The sequence below is a fragment of the Grammomys surdaster genome, unplaced genomic scaffold (assembly GCF_004785775.1).
Source record: "Grammomys surdaster isolate TR1022 unplaced genomic scaffold, NIH_TR_1.0 126185, whole genome shotgun sequence".
Taxonomy (NCBI): domain Eukaryota; kingdom Metazoa; phylum Chordata; class Mammalia; order Rodentia; family Muridae; genus Grammomys; species Grammomys surdaster.
Window position 1 is genome coordinate 3,827,841 of NW_021620991.1, and position 12,907 is coordinate 3,840,747.

The 12,907-nt window shown below is 44.0% G+C and overlaps 1 protein-coding gene across 4 annotated transcripts in view; it reads left to right on the forward strand.

Annotated features, from left to right (window-relative positions):
* The window catches only part of Camta1 (calmodulin binding transcription activator 1), an 825,029-nt gene that overhangs the window by 65,693 nt on the left and 746,429 nt on the right, over positions 1–12,907 (forward strand). For 2 of the 4 annotated variants that reach the window (XR_003710101.1, XR_003710103.1), the window contains 2 exons: positions 10,458–10,541; positions 12,494–12,767. The exons of 1 other annotated variant lie outside the window; for it this stretch is intronic. The gene's annotated coding sequence lies outside the window, so the exon portion shown is untranslated. Of the gene's footprint in view, positions 1–10,457; positions 10,542–12,493; positions 12,902–12,907 lie in introns of those variants that run through there. One more of the 4 variants, XR_003710102.1, reaches the window with a different exon arrangement.

Here is a 12,907-nt window from a genome sequence, read left to right on the forward strand (position 1 = left end):
CACCACAGATCAACAATGTTGCCACCAACACCTCCTTAACTCCAACAGCAGTTCCGTATAACTCCGTTCCCTATAGCACATCGCTCACTCCAGCCCTCCCAGTCCCTGGATGCTTGGCCCCTCTTCTGTTCTTTGCTGGGTGCTCCTCTGACTCTCTTCTTCCTGAATTTAAAGACAGTTTTCTCAGGTCTTGGTTCTGTGCCTTTTGGCTGGTTATTAAATGTGGACGTTACTTGTTGCTTCCCTCCACCCCCAACCCCCAAAAGGAGAAGAGCCAAGGAGATGTTATCAAGTAGGCTAGTTTCATCTTTTATGTAAATAAGATGCCTTTGATAAAAAGGGGATCATAAAGAAGATAAGAAAATAGATTGTATGAGTGACACTGATTTAAAGGGTGTGACACACTGTGACGTATAATTGGTAAATACTGCATGCATGGAAGGCTAAGGTGTGATGGCTCAAGGTGTGTATAGTGTGTAATGAGCACAGGAAGCGTGCGCTGGACACACATGCTGTGTTTTTTGGGGAGGTGACTTTTAGCAAATTTAAAATAAACAGTGTAGGATTGTTCACTGGTAGCAGCAGGAAGTCTGTACTTCTTGGCCAGCGTCTCCTCACCACGGTCAGCCCTGACAGCCATTGTTCTCCTGTCTGTTTTCTGAGTTTCGGTCTTCCTTCCTTCCTCCTTCCTCATCCACCCTCCCCCTCTATAATGCTGTGCTGGTGATAGGCTTACTGGGAGATCCTTCTTTTTCGGACACTCCTTTTTATTGACTTGCGGAATCCCAGTTTGCCAAGGACTCTACTGAGAGCTACAGCAGAGCTACCTCCCTGACGTCTCCTTCTGGAGTTCTGGTGGAGATTCCTGCTTAGTTGTTGAAATAGAGCTAGCAGTTTCCTCCTGCCCTGTTCAGAAAAGAGAATCTCAGCCTCCAGCTACAGTCAAATCTTAGGGTCAGGTTTAAGACAAACCTTTTACGTTAGGAGAGTTGTAGAATGTTAGTTACTGAGCTCTGCCTCGTGTCTGGTTCTGGTTAATATGTGCTGGCTCAGAGGTCCCCAGTGAGCTGCTGCCATCATAACCTGTGCTATACACTTCCTCCCCCCTCTCCCTCTTTACTGTTCCAGGATCTAGTCTGGTATGCCACACTGTCTAGTTGTTGTCTCTCCTTAGACTTCATCCAACTGTCATCTTTTTGTCTTGGTGGTGTTGACCTTGACAGGAGAAATACTTTGTGTGATGTTGTCAAGTTTGGGTTTGTTTGTTGTCTTTCCTCATAACTAGATGGGGGTTGTGGATGGTTAAAAGGAGAAAAGAACCATTCTTATTAAATTAGGTCAAAGACACCTGTTCTCAGCATGAGCTATTAACTGATCTATCCCCCTGTATGGCCACTGCCACTGCTTTGTTTCCATGGAGGGTCATTGCTTTGTTTCGGTGGAGGGTCATCGCTTTGTTTCCATGGAGGGTCATGGAACGCTCTCCCTTCTTTTGTGCTGTATTGCACATTGTCCAGTTTTTCCTGGCTCTTTCTCTTCTTTATGTCCACCACTCCCTCTGGACTGAAAAGGCCCTTGGGCCCTAGACTGTCTTGGGGTTCTTCAGACCCTGTGTCTACTGTAGCCAAGCCTTTAGTTTGGTCTCCATCCAGAGTAGTCTAGAAACGATTTTTCCGCAGGACTTTGTCAGCACCGCTGGCTACCTCTGCAGCCCGAGCTCTTCTACAGTCCTTTCTTGCTTGGATTGGTGGCCACTCTCTCCGCTTTGTTTCCCTTAGATCTCTAGTTCCCCTGCAGAGTCAGTGAGATGCCCTTGCTGGGAATTTTTAGAGTATCCCACATTTTTTCAGTATACTCATGCTGTCTGAAATTTCTTGATCTGGTTTCAGCTGTTCCTGGATCACTATGGTAGATCAAGTTAGGACTTTGACTCAGTTCATTTCTGTATATCTATCCTTGTCACCTGCTCCTGAGGTCTGCCCCAAGGTAGGCGTACTTAATAAATGTTTGCCCACTGGGTTAATTTTTGTCAGAAAACAAACACTCTTTACTTGTAGCTAATAAACAAGTTCTTGGATATATATTTTTTAGTTCAGTGGGTAGGAAGAAGTCTGCACCCTGTCCTGTGTCTGTGAGGAGCAGTGAGAGGCCGAGTGTTGGCCGAGGAGTGCACACTCAGCCTCTTGATGTTCTTCTCATTTCTTTCCTGAGTACAGAACCAGGAGCCTCTGCACTGCAGTGCCCTGTGCAGAGTGTGGCTGTGGAGTGTGTGCGAACCAGTTGGGCATGAAGGAGACCCCCATAGACCAGCCCCTTAGAGTTTGAGCTGTGTACCTTGAATTCCAGCTTTAAGATTTACCATCTTGAATCTGTATCCTCCACCCCCATGAGTGTGTCCCTTGTAAACTGGGGAGTCAGACAAGAAGACGTTCCAGGGCAGCTGTGTAGTGCAGCACAGAGCTGTACTGTGTCCTGCCCTCCGCTTGGGTGCTGACAGTGCTTCGTCACTCGAGCTGCTTCTCACAGCAACTGTATGATGTGGGGATAATATTTTCCTGTTGTAAGCGAAGGATATAAGGGATACTTGAAAGTGAACAAGTACCCTAAGGTCACAAAAGGAAGAAACGGCAGACTTTCCTGCTTTAGCGCAGGTTCCCCTACACATTGAAGTTAATCCTTAAGTCCTATAGCTGGCCACCCCACCTTTGCGGTACTGTTCTTTGTGTTTTAAAGACTTAAAAAAATATTCTTTGAGAATTTCATATGTGTTTTGATCAGTCACCTTCCTTCCCCCAGTTCTTCCCACATGTGCCCTTGCTTTCTAAATCAACGTTATTTAACAAAGTGATCCAGGAGGAGTTGGGTGTCTTGGACGCCTGCCGCCCCCTCCAGTTTGTATTGCCCAAATTCTCCACGTGTGATATAGTGTCAACTGGGGAGGGGGGGGGTATGGTTATAGAGAAGACAGACCTTTCCTCTACTCCCAGTAGCTAACTGTTGTTACCAACCGCTTCCCAGCAAAGGATGAAACTTGATGCCAACTCTTCTCTCAGTGGCTTTGACTTGCTTAGGTCTCCCTGCTGTGACCACTGCTGTGAGTTCACAGCAGCAAGTGCCCTGCTGTTTCCCCTGGAGCCATCCCTGCCTCTGCCTCTGCCTCTTACACTCCTTCTGTCCCTCCTCCTCAGGGATTGTAGGCCTTTGGAGGAAGGAGTGTATGTCTATGTCCGTTTAGGGCTGACCACGCTCCAGTCTCTGATTTTCTGCACCATGGCCAGTTGGGTCCCCATTGATCATCACTTACATATGTAGAAGCCCCTCTCTCGAAGACTGAGACTGACTTAAGTCTGTGGGTATAGTGTTAACTCACTAGGAGTTGGTTTAACACCATCTTTATTTAGTAGAGTAACAGTGGGTTCCCTCCTGGGATCTGTAATCTGTGTAGCCCAAGGTTCTTAGGCCTCATAATAGTACCAGATAAGGGCACTGCTGCACCAGAGCCCACGTACCAGGCTTGTCTTTATTGTAGTTTGCAGGGTTCACAGCTGAGTAATATGGATTACTTTACTCCTCTGGTAGCAAGCATAGCACCTTCCAGCATAATGGAAGTTAGCCAGTAGAGATGATGCTTCCATGTCAGTACTAGGTTGCTACCTCTTTTTATATGATCAGGTACGTGGTGTCTCATTTATACGATCTGGAAGTTATTAGCAAGCTCCGGAAGGTAACCCAACAGCATTAGCCTGTAATATTTGCGAGTCTTTGGGGATCTCACTGACCTCCAGCTCCCCCAAAAGTAACCTGTTCCTGGAGCTGTGTTTTTGTTTGTTTAAATTAGTCTCTAGTGTCTAGTAGGGGCATTGTTGGCTCATTGTATGACAAGTCCATTTTAACTCTTTGTGTGTATGCATATAGATATATCTTAGGAAACTCCTACAGTTGTGCGTTTCCATATGACATTGTCAGAAAGTCACTTCTGCTTTTCCTTCTCAGTGTCTGTCTTCTACCCTGCCCTTCCTCTCCACTGCACTTTACACATCATCCTTTTGAGTTTTTAAAAACTTGAGGCATTTTTAGGCACCTAAGAGCTTTAAGTCTTGGTAGAGAGAAACCACTAATACTCTGTGTTTGCTTTTTCTTTCTTTAAAAACAAAACAAAACAAAAAACAAAAAAACTTGTGGCACCAGCCAGTGTTGGGAGCATGTGGATGATGCTTGCTCTGTCTCTGTGTGGCTAAGCTCCTGGGGAGTGTCCTGTCTCTTCTTCTTCTTGCTTTTGGAGCCCTGGGGTTATAGACATGTGGTCTCACACCTGGGATTACAGACACGCGCTTCCACACCTGCTTTACGTGGTCTCTTGCCGTCTGAACACAGGTCTTCATGCTTGAATGGCAAGTATTTCCCTTGTGGAGCTCCCTCTCCAGCCTTGAATTTTCTTTTAAACTTTACATTTTAGCAGCTTTGCCACTTACTGGCTTGTTACCCCGTGAGGCCGTAGGCTCAGCCTCCCTGGGTCCCATTCCAGAGGAAGGGCTGTGGACTCCCCAGACTCACCTGAGCCTTGCCAGGAAGGCAGGCACCTTAGTCACTTGCTTGCTGTCTAGAATTGCAGTCTCCTGCTGTTGGAGCTTGAGATACTGCTTATAGGTGATGGATAAAAAAAAAAAAAAAAGATAAAAAGATAGGTGAGCACTGGTGTATGTTGCTAAGAAAACTGAAAACAAGGAATTTGATGAAGTCAGTGTGGTGAATTTACGTTCTTTTTTATTTACTTATTCTATATTTGTATTTGGGGGGACTTGTGCATTTTGGCAACCCTTACTTACTATGGTGGATAGCTCTAGGAAGGAGTGGGTCTTGAGTATACCAAGGGTTACTCAATTTTATAAAGGTTGTAGGCCAATCTGGGATAATTACAGGTATGCAGCCAGTATGGTAGCCAAGATAAAATTTAAATCCACAGCATCTGTGTGTGTTCTTATGCATGAACAGGGAAGGGTCTTTCTCCATCTGTGGAACTAGACAGGCAGCAGAGAGCTCAGGAGCAGTAGCTTCCTCTGCACAGGCAGTCCCGGCACGGCCTGGTTCCTAGAGTGTGTATGAGGCGCCATCCGTGCCTCTGCTCCCACTCAGCACTCTCCTCCACACACCACTTTCTTTACTGAAGAAGTGGCGTATGGGAAATAATACACTCTTTAAAAATAGCTGTTTATTACGACAGTCTCGTGTAGTCCTGTCTAACCTGGATTGGATGTGACGTAGCTGACGATGACGTTGAAAGTCTGGTCGTTTGGTGTCAGTCTTCTGCAGGGATTACAGACATACACTGCTGCACCCTGCCTATGTGCTTCTGGGGATCAAACCTAAGGTTTGGTTAGGTACATGTTAGACAAGCATAAAAACAACTAAGCAACAGCCATATTGATTGGTCAGATTGTTTATTGTGTTTGGTGTATCTCTCAGGGAGGGCAGTGTTCAGGTACGTGTGTAGATCAGAGGGTGATGTTGGGTGTCAGTCTTTACCTTCCACTTGGTTTGACACACGATTTTTTGCTCACTGCCTCATACAGCTGGCTAGCTGGTGAGCCTGTAGAGATCTTCCTGTTTCTGCACCATATCTTGTAGAATTACAGATAGGCGCAACCACATGTATACTTACACAGGCCTTGGGGCTCCCAGATTTAATTCTTACACTTGTGTGAGAAGTGCTTTACATGGGCCATCTCCCCAGCCCTTCTATTTTTGTTTTTAATTGATAACATATTTATGGGATGATAATTACATATTTATGGGATATATTATGATGTTTTAATACACTTATTCAGTGTATTAAATAAAAAATATTGATTGGCATATCTGTAACTCGAGGGTGTGTGTGTGTTGAGACTATTCAGAATCTTTTCTAATTATTTTGAAACATATAATTGTCCGCCATTCACTCCTCTGTTACAGAACATTAGAAGTTACTTCTTCCAGCCAAGCTCACGTCTGTAACATTCCAGTATTTGGGGAGGCTGAGGTAGTAGGATTATCATGAGTTTGAGGCTAACCTGGGCCAGTGTGAGCTACAAGTAGTAGTGTAAGAGCCTGTCTCAGAGTGATAAATGTACACTGTCCCCCTTTCCCTTGTTTTATTTTTGGCCCCCAGCCAAAATCCCAGGCTCTGCTAACCGCTGACCTGCTGTGTTAACTTTTGAGGTTGACTGTTTAGTTCTTGCACATGAAACCATGTGCTTCACTTTGCAGAGTGGTGTGTGTGTGTGTGTGTGTGTGTGTGAGAGAGAGAGAGAGAGAGAGAGAGCGAGAAAACTGTACAGTATATACTGCCATGAGCAGCCTCAATGCCATAGGCACGGCCATCCTTCAGAAGTCCTCTGGTTCCTCTCACAGCCCCCCCCCCCCCCCCTCTTTATCCTCTGTGAACTAGTCTAAGCCAGCAGAGGGAACAGTTACATTTATTGTGCAAGGTAAATATCTTAGGTTGTCTCTTCTCCCTCCCTCTAAATCCTCCCATTACTCTCAACTGCCTTTTTATTTCTTCTTTTTTTTAACCTTAGCACATAGTCCATCTTCGCTCAGATCTCTAAATTCTCTTGCTACAACCTGCTTAATTTTGGGGTTACAGGTATGTGCTACTGTACCTTTCATAGTGGAATATAGTGGGGGCTGGGTATGGTAGCAGACATCTTTAATCCCAGGACTTGGGAGGCATAGATGGCTAGCCTGGTCTATATATGAGTTCTAGACTATCCAGAGCTACACAGTGAGAAAAAGACTATAGTAAGAACACTGTGACTGTAGGTATAGTCTGTGCTATCATTCATAGAAAGTTTTAGAGAAAACAAACATCCTAGTTCATCTTGGAGACATGAAACAGAAAATGAGTGCTTTGAAAACTTGGAAAATCAGTTTTCCATGGTTATGTTTGACAAAGGAAAGGAGGCTATTTATATCATATATTGTGTCAAACGCAAGGCCTGTGAACACGGGGACTGCAGACACAGGGACTGTGAACATGAGGACTGCAGATATAGAAGCCAGCCACTTCTCTTTCTGGTATTAGAGTGGGTTCCATTTCTACCATGCAGGGCAAACTAACGTAGACCATATCATGAACTAGTAACAGAATTGTAGTCTCCGCTATAACTGAAAAGCTGTAACTGTAGCTCAGGTACATTTGATGCTATGCAATTGCATGGGGATTTACATATTTATAGATTAAAAACAATAAAATTTGCTGCATCACCTTAGTCGGTTTTTTGCTGACTGTCTCTTTAATCAGCACATGTGCTTGTTGAACGTAATGTCTGCTGCAGAAGCATTACACAACAGTGTTAATAGTCACTGTGCAAAGAACAAGAAAAATGTCTAGGGTTCTGTTTTGATGGACTTCTTCAGTTCTCTCATACCCTCCCTCACTCTGAATTATTGAGTTCTTTATTATACATTTCTTCCCGGTTCTTCTGTGTTTGTTCCTTCAGAAGTTAATGTCTAAGGGAAATGTGGCAGCACTAGCTGCCTTTCTCCTAGCAGGCCTTTGCTCTGTCTGAGAAGTGAGCTGTTCTCTTGCTCATAGATCTGTAGAGAAAAGGAATTGAATTTGTTCCTAAGCATGTCCCCGACAGTCGGCTGAGAGTCCCTGGAGCACCCTTCTAGCAGTAGGTGGATAGATTTAGATCAAGGACACACAGAAGGCTTTGGAGGCTGGCTAGAGGTTCTGAGCATTTACTGTTTAGTTCTCTTGCTAGTTGTGGAAAGAGACAAACTGTAGCTTTGTAAAGTTTCCCTGAGATGGTCTAGAGCCCTGTCCTGGCTTGATAGAAAAATTCCCTGTGGTTCTGTAGCTGGGAGTATGTTCTAGTCTGTAGCAACTCGTAAGTCTGTTTTCTGTTACTTCAACGAGGTCTTCATCACTAGCTGACTGTGGCTTTCGTGAAGGCAAGGGAGGCTTCTGGAGAAGAAAAGGAAGATGAGTATTTTTGGTTCATGAGGTCTACTGCTACTTGAGAACCGAGAATGGTCTAAAAGGCAGAACATTGCAAAGGGAAAACACATTAACTCAGTATAGACTAGTGCTAGGTCCTTGGATGAAGATTGTAGCTATCCAGCTCTGAACCTCCTAGAGCTTTTGTTCCAGAATAATGGTGTTGGTCAAGTAGGTGCCCAGCAGACCTGGTGTCTGGAGCACCGCTTGAGGGTAGCGGTCTTAGAGCTCCTCTCCACATCTTGGACCTCGTGCTGAGTCTTTCAGGCCTTGGTAGTGTGAACCCTTTACCTCCTGAGTACTGTTTTAAGTGCTTGTTAGAATTGCAGTAAACTCCATGGTAGTGTGGATCCTTTACCTCCTGAGTTCTGTTTTAAGTACTTGTTAGAATCCTTTACCTCCTGAGTTCTGTTTTAAGTACTTGTTGGAATCGTAGTTAACTCTATGGTCTGTGGATGCTTTACTTTCCTGAGTACTGTTTTAAGTACTTATTAGAATCACAGTAAACTCCCTCTGGCCTTACCTTCTCTCCAAACCAGAAAGCACTGGTTAAAATTTTTAATTGATTATTATTTTAAAAGCCAGCTGTAATGTTGTCATCAAGGGCACAGTTGCATTCAAAGGCTGTCAGAGCTGCCATGTGTTTAGGAAGCACAAGTCCACTCCCGTGGAAGGTCAGGGTGTGGATGTGCTAGGGAGCACCAGACAGCGTGGGAGTCACATTGGCCTTGGGCGGTCTGGCCCAACAGTGGCTGGGACTGATGAGCAATAGGCAGAAATTTGGGGAGCTGTTTCTGTAAGGTATGGAATTTTAAGAATGATTTAGAAGACTTTTAAAAAGCATCTAAAAGCCATCTTCCTGTCAAGAAGGTATTATGAATAGATGTGTAATGGTGGACGTGTTACATACAGTACTTGATCTGAACAGGCCTGGTGCTTCTTTTTAATATAGAATAGTCGAGGAAGACAAAACTTGAGTTAATGCCACACTGCTAGCTTTTTGCCTTTTGTTACAAACATGCTGAAATGGTCTCACTAATGATGCTACTAAAGCACCGTGTGCATTGTTTGCACGGGGTATTGATTCCTTCTGCAGTGTTGAGCGTTGCCTGCATGCCTGTGAGCAACAACTGTGTATGTGCCAGGCTGTGGGAGAGGAGTGTTCCAAACGGAATGTTAGTTTACTTTTCCTAGCTGTGAAGCTTAAGGGAGAGCAGTGGTGTTAGAGATGAGGCCGTAAGGCACTAACACACTGGAATCCAGTGCATGCCATCTGCAGTTATTTTAACAAAGCCTAATCAGAGGAAGCAAAAACTGGCATTCATAGAATTATTTTATTGATTGCCATAAGCCACTAGAAGGAATATCTTACTCCTTTTAACAAATCCTTTCGGACAATTGTCTATGTTTTAAAATACAAGGATATGGGGAGGTGAGGTCATTGGGGTTAACTCAAGTATTGGATGTTCCCTCCAGCTGTTCCTCACCTGCCTCAGGCTGCAGGCCACTGGGCACAGGGCTTCTTAGGCAACTGTCTGGTCAGCATGAGACCCTGGATCCCGAATGAGGACACAACCTGCTCAGGCTTGGTTTTCGGAGTAAAGACAGTGAGGACAATTGTCCTTGTGTGCTGATCAATTTTCAGGGAGTGAGCATTTCCTGCCATGTTACTATTTAGCTTGTTGTGACTGTCAGTTACCACAACTAGGTGGTAGTTAAATCCAAACAAAGCCTTGGCTTTCCTGCTCTTTGTAGGAATGTGAATCAGTTTGTTAATGGAGCTGAGTAAGTATAACACTGGCTGAGAAATGAAGCCTGTCAGATCGCTCCTCACCCCTGGTTCTTCCTCACGTCAGGCTCCTGTTAACTGTGTGACTCCAACAGACAGAGCAAGTTGTTATTTTGCTTAAACCGTGCTTCCCCTTGTGCAGTGAAAGTTGAATGTGGAACAGACTTAATAGGTGTAGTTACACAGTTTATTTTATCATGTATCACTTTATTGCTGTCTTCTAGAACATTGTTATACTAAATGTTTCAATAATGGGAATTTTATGCAGCTACTTCAAATGAAGGAAATTTGCAAAAACTCAATTTTGGAACTCATTCCTTGAGGAGAAAGAAAAAAAAAAAAAGAAAATCAACTCACCATGCTGTGACCAAATTAGATTCCTGATACGTTGGCAACTTATGGAACATTGTCATTTCCAGAAAACAGGGTGTGGATTCAACTGAAATAAAATGCCAGCACATTCTAGCCACTTTCAATTGGAAATATTTGAGGTTTTAATATGACTAGTTAAATATTTATTTTTTTTCGGTTGGTAATAGATGTTTAAATTTTGTTTTTGTACCAGAATAAAAATGGCTCTCCATGGAATCAGGGATGACTGTTCAGTTTCAGGGAGAGCCGCGCGAGCTTGCTTGTTGTCTGGGAGATGCTGCTTGTACTTACTGGAGCTCCTTTGTTTTGCAGAGATCATGATGCAGCCGCCCTTTTGGATTTCTTTTTAATAATGTGTGACCCTTCACCTTTGATCCCCTGACCTGCATTACCTTGGTAACCATTTCATTTTTTAATTTAATTTCATTTTTAATTTTGGTGTACAAGCTGTAACATTTCATCTCTCCAATTGCAGCACACTGATGTCCTCAAGTAGAGAGTCTCTTTCGAGTGATAAAGTTGCAAAATGCTGTCTTCATTTTCTGTATTTAAATTCATTTTGATTTTTAAGAATAAAGTGTAATCTGTGTTTTCATCTTTTTAAAATTTAAGTTTAATGAGTGCATTTCCCCATGTAGGGTATTTCCTTTTCTGTCCATGTTTTACGAAAACTATGACTTAGCTCAGTTTACATGTTGCTGACATATCCATGCTCAGGAGCCTGAAGTCCCCCTTCCCATCCCACCCTCTCATGCACATGCACGCGCACATCACCCTTACCCACACCCTTCCTAGCATCGTCACACGGCTGGTGCCGCCTTCCCCTCAGGACCAGCAGTAATTTATTGTTCTCTTCAGTGCCATATTTTGAATTATATTTTGTGTTCTCAAGTTTTACTGGGAGAAAAAGTTTAAACTTATTAAAAGACAAGAATAATACAGTTATCTCATTAAGTTTCACCTTTCTCCATTCTTTAATAATCTACCTCTTTTAAACAGAAGAGAAATCAATGGTTTACCTGATCCACAATGGTTTTTGTCTTTGCTGAAATCTGGTCAGTTCTGGTGGACCCTGTCCCAGGTTGATTTATGCCATTTACCCATACAGTTAGTTTTCAAGTTAATACAGGTGTTTTTTTTTTTTTTAACATTTATCTTAAATACAAAGCAAAACAAGCTTCAAAACCATACTTAATTCTTTGAACTGGTAAAATACCACTCCCCAAATGTAATTTCTTAGCGGGGCCAGGGAGCACAGGTTAACACTGAATGCACTTCAGTTGCACACAGCATGGAAGTAGAGTCCAGTAATTTCCAAGCTGGTTGATAGCCTCGAACTTTTATGTCATTTATGAGAGCCACAGAGGACAAGAAGCCGCTTGCTACTGACCAGGGCTCTTGCTCTTGGAGCGTCCGAGCTTGTTTTTGCCTGTTATACTTACATCCTGCAACACTGCCTCCAGCCTGCTGGCTTTCTTGTCACAGAATTGCAGAACACAAGAGTTGAGAAATAGAAATACATAAAGTCTCCTGTGATTGTGCAGCCTCTGGGACTGTCCCTGTCCTGGGGGTTGGGAGACTGACTGAACCTTGACTATTCCTGTGATTTAAAACAATTGTCATCATAATGCACTTGCAAAGTGCCCCTCCTGTGTTAGTCGTGTCCTTTGTTTTTTGGGTGCTGTGTCTTTTAGCAGCAAAACAATAACCCTGACTTAAGAATTGGTGGGCTCAGAGTGGCAGGTGATGGTACTGTCACCTCTCTTCTCAGCTACCTGATGGTACCCAAGGGAGTCCCAGGCTCTCTCTCTCTCTCTCTCTCTAGAGAGAGTTGGCTCTCTAGAGTCTAGTACTTTATTCATACATCTAGTAGGAGCCGAGGACACAGTAATAGACACAGAAGTGAAATGGTTTCACTGTCACTGTGACTAAATAAAGTAGATTTTTCTCTAATGCTAACTGCTTAGTACATTTTGAAGATAACCTATTTTTGTCTCAGAGAGCTAGTAACTCTTTGAACAAAATAGTTCTGGGTTGGCACTTAGGACTTGTACCAGGTTGTAAGCCCCACGGATATTGTTTATGTAATTGTGGTTCACTGAGGGGATTGGTGTCTGCGTGAGAGTCTGCTCTGCACTACGCAGGCCTGGCTATGCCAGCAGCGTCTGTTCAGGCAGTTCACAGAGCGAGGAACTCCACCACGACGACCAGAAGACACGAGTTTGGGTTGAAAACAGTAAATTAGGAGCTTGGCTGCCCAGGCAGGAGTTTGTAAGCCGTTTTCTTGCTACTTCCATTGTAATGTGTATGAAATACAGATACTGTATGTCTCCTACTTGCTTTTTTAGGGTTGTTGGGAGGATAAATGAAACACACTGAGAACTCAGAAGAAAGGTGCTTTTGAAACTGAACCTCATCCTATGGCTGTGCCAAGAGGCAGTGGTAGTGAACCCCGTGGTGAAGGGCCAGGACCATGGCTGTGGAGCCAGGCTGCTGAGGTTCGATTCCCACCTTGGCCTCTTGCAAGTGTTCTGACTGCAGCACATTACGTAGCCGCCCTATTCCTGAGTTTACTGCCTCTTTAATGGGGTGACAGTGATAGCACCCACTCACAGGATCATGGTGAGTTCTAGCAGTTGGTGTGTGTGAGGTCTGTAGAGCAGTGAAGTGCAGTGTGGGCAGATGTGCAAAGTGGGCTCCAGCCCTCCCTCCTTCCCTCCTTCACTCCCTCCTTCCTTCCCTCCTTCCCTCCCTCCTTCCCT